Below are 6,393 nucleotides of genomic sequence, written 5' to 3'. Positions count from 1 at the left end.
GTTTATGATCATATTTTGCAGTAAAGTAAGCTTTTGTTTAACCGTATTTCAAGATAGTGGTTTTTAAATTTCAAATTTGATTTCTAAAACTTTTTTGTTACCTTTTTTTTACTATTTATATCATCTTCTCATTGGATTCTGCATTGCATTCCTGAATCCTATCATTCTCAAAAACCCCAAAAGGTCATCGATAGTTCTTGGTAAGCTTATCTTTTGTGTTTACTACATTTCATAATGATGTTATTCTTATTTAATTTTTTTTGTTTTGTTCTTTGCAGTTTTATTTTATGCCAAGCATTTGTTATGCTTTGTTTTTTCATCGTATTTCTCATCTACATTTTTTTTTCATATTGATGTTCATCAAATTTAAATGTTTTATTTTGTTTTGTGTTTTTTTCATATTGATGTTCATCTGATTTAAATGCTTTTTGGTTTTGTGTAGTATTATTTTTATACTAAACATGTGTTCTGTTTTGAATTTGAAATTTTGAATTTGAAATCTAATGTATATGTGGTCACTGGTATTGGTTTTCTATTGAATTCTCATAGCAGATCTTAGGTTTGAGGGAAAAACTTCATCTTTTTGGGGAATGTTAGGCCATTGAATTTTGAAGCATAAGATAAAACATTAAACGAAGCAACTTCGACGATGGAAGGCTTTAAGAGAGAAAGGAGTGGAATGATGAAGGCAGAAAATTAATTTTTTTGTTCTTTGTTTTTTGTGCGAATTGTTTGTTTTTGTTCTATTTTATGTTTGATGAACATTTTTCTCTCATTTTCCACATATGAAAAACACAATAAACAAAGAAGGCAAAATACATTTGTGTATGAGGTAAAATATTTTTCATTTTCCATGTTTAGTGCTTTTGGAATTTCATTAGTCATTTCTAATAAATGCTTTGACTCTGTCGTTCCTATACTCCAACCAAAGTCTTTTCAATTCTTTATTCGGTACCCCTTGAAGATATCTTGGATATTTTTGTATTATCTAGTGATGACATTAATAGATATTTGATTAGTTTTATCGTTTAATGCATTGTATAAGTTGTATTAATTTGTTGTTTTCTTGATAGTTGATCCCACTTTAGGATTGTGTGGAGGTAAATGACTCTTCATTTTCAATGTTGTCGAGTACATTATACATTTATTATGATTTATTGTTTTTTTGTCATTTCACACAAGTATTCTGACTTTGTTGTTCCCATACCCCAATGGAAGTCTTTTCAACTCTTTCGTAATATATTAATTAATAAGACTGAATTAAGTTATGTTTTTTTGAAGTTATTATTTTTTTAATCATGATAATTGTAAGGACATAACTCTTTTGACAATGGATTACTTATATGTGTAAACTAAAAGTGTGCTATAAATATAATTATTTACACAGTTTATTCTTTTATTCACACTCTTTTGCTAATCCTTTATTATGTTTCTCTTTTTTCATTTCATATTCTCTTCTTCAAGGCTTCCCTAATCAACCAAATCATAGCAAATTCCACAGACGTTGTCACATTGGATTATCATGGTAATGTGGATGTTGGAAGTCACAATTTATTAGAATATTGCAAGATGGAAGACTAATTGGCAAACATCTTTGTGCATCCAAAAACATAGAATTAATAACAACTACTACAAGGAGTATTGGGAATCTAAAACAATATATAAATATTGTTTATTACAATTTATTGTAGCATTATTAGAATTCATACTATTATGAGTTTTAACTATAGAAATTATGGATGATTATGAAATTTATAAGTAGTTTTATTTCTTTATCTGTTCCAGATTAATGGGTGGAACTGTTGTATGGAAAGATTGTTAATATCAAAAAAATTGTGTGAAGATTTTTTAGCCTTAAAATATTTAAGTTCATGCACAATACTATGCACATCAGTACCTAATTAGTCATAATAATTAGGTTATAATTTAATTTATAACTTCATCTAATTATTCCTTGATTATTAGATTGATTGATGGAAACCAAATCATAAATTACAGGAGGTACATATAATTAATACAATTTTTCTCAATAATTATATCTTCAAGCATGAGAAATCAACTGGATCAAATTTTTTGATTAATAAACAATGGTTGAATATGAAAACTATGAACATTGTTTAGAAAATAAATGGATGAGAATAATGATAGGAAAACATCACTCTTTTGAACTTGGTCAGCAAATATATGCACGACAAGAAAAATATAATCTTTCGTGGGTCAAAACTGGACGCAACAGTCCAAAAACGGACGCATAAGCATCAAATTTTCGTTGGCCAGCAGTCCCACGAAAAAACATTGGAAGCAAATGGAAATTAGTGTGAGTCAGCGAGTTCGACGCATGTTGCATAGGCCAAGCCCATGCAAATTGCATCACCTAAGTGAAACTCCAAGCCACGCAATTGCGGTGGCTTATGCCTAAATTTAAAATATCGCCTATGCGTCGGCTTGGCCGACAAAATGAAAAAAAAAATATCAGATGTTGCGTGGGCCTAGCCACGCAGAAGCCGACACATAAATTAATTAATAAAGAAAAAGCTAGCATGCGCCAAAGGCCGACGCATAAAGGGATGAAAAAAGCAATTTATTTTGTTTTCTAGCTAGTTTACTCTGTAAACAATAAATACCAACCAAATCAAAACCAAATCACATTCATACAAATTACTATCATTCACAATACATCCACAAACACACCAAAGTACAAAAATAATACAAATAGTTAAACAAAATCTTTGATCCATTCAAATATTCTAAAAGGATATAAATACTTAAAAATATATTAAAATTAAAATTGTACTTTACAAATTTAACTAAAAACACTAAAATGAATCCCATAGTGATGTGATCTATGAAAACCTGTAAAAAAATACAAACAATATAAATAAATAAATGAAATAATTAAAATACATAGTATATAATAAAAATGTCAAATAGTTAAACTTACAGTATAGGATGCACTTTATGGAACAGGTTTATCATCCTGCTCTAGATCATACTCATGATCGAATTGAGTTGTGCTATTGGAAGCATTTTTGTCACGTCTCATTGAAATAAGTTTTTCCTTTATAACCTTCATCTCATCCTCCAAGTGTGCATACTTCTGACTTTGCATACTAAGTTCAGCACAAAACATTTGATTTTCAATCACATGCTCAGATTGTGAAGTGCCAGAAACAGAGGCTTGAGTGAGGGAAAAGACTCCTTGGCGGAAGTTAGCAGCCAAGTTTGTCATACCATACACCCGACCTCTACTATTTCCTCCAACAGCTTTCTTCCAAGTTTGAAGCTTAATTGCAGGATCAAGTTGGTGGACATCAGTGCTAGAGTCCTGAGAACTATTTACTTGAAGGGCCCTCAAACGCTCATGATAGTTTTCCTACATATATCATTAAAAAATGAAAATGTTAGGAAATTAAAATATAAATATAAAAAAAGTTAAAAGAATAACTTACATAAGTCTCACGAGCACGGGTATCAACCTATTCACCCTTTTTGTTTGTGTGGGTGCCATAAATAGTTCATCAGGTTCTGGAGGATGACCATATTGACATTCCTAATAATGTTGTACAATTAAAAACAGTATAGGTTGCAAATGTAAAATGATTTTCATGTAAGACAGTGACAAGTACTTACCAAGGTCACTGCAATATCTGAATGTGATTTTCGACCTATGGAGTGCAGTGCTCCACCACGAGTTGAACCCCTATTGGCTTTATTTTGAGTTGATTTATCTTTGAATTGTGAATTCCAATAGTTTAGAAGTTTAGCCCATGCTTGCTCACCTATCCAAATAGGTCAGACACCCTTGTCCTAGCTTTGGTCAACATGTCACAAAGTCTTTTTCTGACTTTAGACTTATAGACCTTTTTAATTTGGCATTCATCCTGAGGTGCCCAAGTGACTATACTCTGTTAAAAACAAGAAAATATTTTGTTTCAGTTTTTCCATTTTAGTTAATCTATATGAAATTGTAATTAAAAATTAAAATTACCTGAAAGTCAGTCCACTATTTTAGTTTTTCCTCTTCACGCATGGTATCATAATGATGATATGGACCTCTAAATTCAGACCGAATGCAATGTCCAATGACCTCACTAGAAAAATTATTTGTCGTCCACATACAATACAAACAAATCAAATTACAGACATAATAACATAAAGATAAAATTAAATATACATTTAGGATGACTTACCCTATACCAAGAAGTCGGATGATGACCCTACCAGTAGGGTCACGCTGGACCTCCTCAGGGTGGAGGTTGTGCTTTGAAGCAGCAGTGGCACCATGGTCAACATGGTCAAAGAGGCCTTGCATAGACCCAACAGTAGTCGGGACAGATGAAAAAGATGTGGTGTGGACAATGAGATAAGGAGTAGTCTGCACAAATGTACTAGGGGTGGGCTGCACAAATGTACCAGAGGTGGGCTGCACAAAAGTATCAGGGGTGTGGGCTGCACAAAAGTTTTTACTCTTTGCAGCCCTTATTTAATTTACACACTCCACATCAGTATTTTTAATTTTCTGACCCAATATGCTGCCCAAATTTTTTACTCTATGCAACCCTTATTTAATTTACACTCCCTACATAACTATTTCAATTTTTTTTGGCCCAATTTGTTGTCTTTATCTTTTACTTTCTGCATCCCCTATTTCATTTAAACACCCCCACGTTACTAAAAAAATATTTCTTCATAAAGTTCCCCCAATCTTACCCATAAATTTTCCCATTACACATAACATATTTATTTTGTTCATCCATAACTTTTTTTAAATAACGAATGAAAAAATGAAAAAGTTTATTCTTTGCAGTAATATATAATAAGAACAAACATGTGAATTTATGAAACCGTTTATCTACCTGTTTCAACACTTCTACATTTTCAACAATTCTCAACATTCACAACCTCTTGCACAACAAATTTCTACATTTAAAGTCCAAAATCCTATTCATCTTTATCTAAAAAATGCAAAATCAAACCCTAAACATACAATTTTTAATTATCACAGTTTCAACTCATCCAGTCTAAATTACATACCAGCTACAACAACAACCAACCATAACACCAACACATTAAAACCCAATAATCCAAAAAAAAATGAATCAACAAATTATGAACCTTTAAACATTTACCTCCGGCAGCAACAATGGAGCAAGAGCTGGAGTTGAACCGCGAGGGTGAACGACCAGAGACGCGATGCAGAAAAACTCACACTACGACGTCGCGGAGGTGAGCAACGACTGTGCAGTAATGGACATTGAGGAGGCTTAGAGACGCAACGTGGAGGAGACAATGTCGCGGAAAAGGATCGTAGAGGCAGTGACACGGAGGAGGCTCGCAGAGGCAATGACGCAGAAGAGGCTCGCAGAGGCAGTGGGTTCGAATGCAATGTCCAATGGCCTCACTAACAAAATGATTTGGCATCCACCTACAATACAAACAAATCAAATTACAGACATAGTAATATAAAGATCAAATTAAATATACATTTAGAATGACTTACCCTCTACCAAGAAGTCAGTTGATGACTACCAATAGGGTCATGCTACACCTCCTCAGGGTGGAGGTCGTGCTCTGAAGAAGCAGCGACACCATGGTCAAAGAGGTCAGAAAGGCCTTGCATAGAGCCAGCAGTAGTCGGGATAGATGGAGAAGATATGGTGTGGACAATGTGATAAGGAGTAGTCTACAAAAATGTATTAGGGGTGGACTACACAAAAGTACTAGGGGTGGGTTGCACAAAAGTTTTTACTCTATACAACCTTTATTTAATTTACACACCCCACATCAGTATTTTTAATTTTATGGCCCAATATGCTGCCCAAATTGTTTAACTCTTTGCAACCATTATTTAATTTACACACCCTAATAACTATTTCAAATTTTCTGGCCCAATCTACTGTCTTTATTTTATACTTTCTGCAACCCCTATTTCATTTAAACACCCCTACGTCACTAAAATAAAATTCTTTATAAAGTTCCCCAATTGCCCATAAATTTTTCCATTATGCATAACGTACCATTTTTTAAATAACGAATGAAAGAATGAAAAAGTTTATTCTTTACAATATTTTATTATTGATAATAAGAACAAGTATGTGAATTTATGAAAACGTTTATCTACATGTTTCAACACTTGTACATTTTCAACATTCACAACCTCTTGCACTCCAAAATCCTACATAACCGAGATTCATCTTTATCCAAAAATCGCAAAGTCAAACCCTAGACATACAATTTTTAATCATTACAGCTTACACTCAACCAGTTTAAATGACATACCAGCAACAACAACAACCAACCCATAACACAAACACATTGCAGCCCAATAATTCAAAATAAATGAATCAAAAAATTATGAACCTTTAAACATTTACCTCCGGCATCAACAATGGA

The 6,393-nt window shown here is 32.7% G+C and overlaps 1 long non-coding RNA gene across 1 annotated transcript; it reads right to left on the bottom strand.

Moving 5' to 3' along the window:
* Window positions 1-2,622: 2,622 nt before the first annotated feature.
* Window positions 2,623-4,686, bottom strand: LOC137806793 (uncharacterized). Its single transcript, XR_011080412.2, has 6 exons — window positions 4,191-4,686; window positions 3,989-4,091; window positions 3,631-3,905; window positions 3,450-3,550; window positions 2,942-3,373; window positions 2,623-2,853 (listed from the first exon to the last, which is right to left on the bottom strand). It is a non-coding gene; the product is annotated as an uncharacterized LOC137806793 (long non-coding RNA).
* Window positions 4,687-6,393: the final 1,707 nt, after the last annotated feature.

The sequence above is a fragment of the Phaseolus vulgaris genome, chromosome 3, assembly GCF_051622355.1.
Source record: "Phaseolus vulgaris cultivar YP4 chromosome 3, ASM5162235v1, whole genome shotgun sequence".
Classification (NCBI taxonomy): domain Eukaryota; kingdom Viridiplantae; phylum Streptophyta; class Magnoliopsida; order Fabales; family Fabaceae; genus Phaseolus; species Phaseolus vulgaris.
Note: the sequence above shows the minus strand (reverse complement) of the source record. Positions and strands in the feature narration are given on the sequence as shown.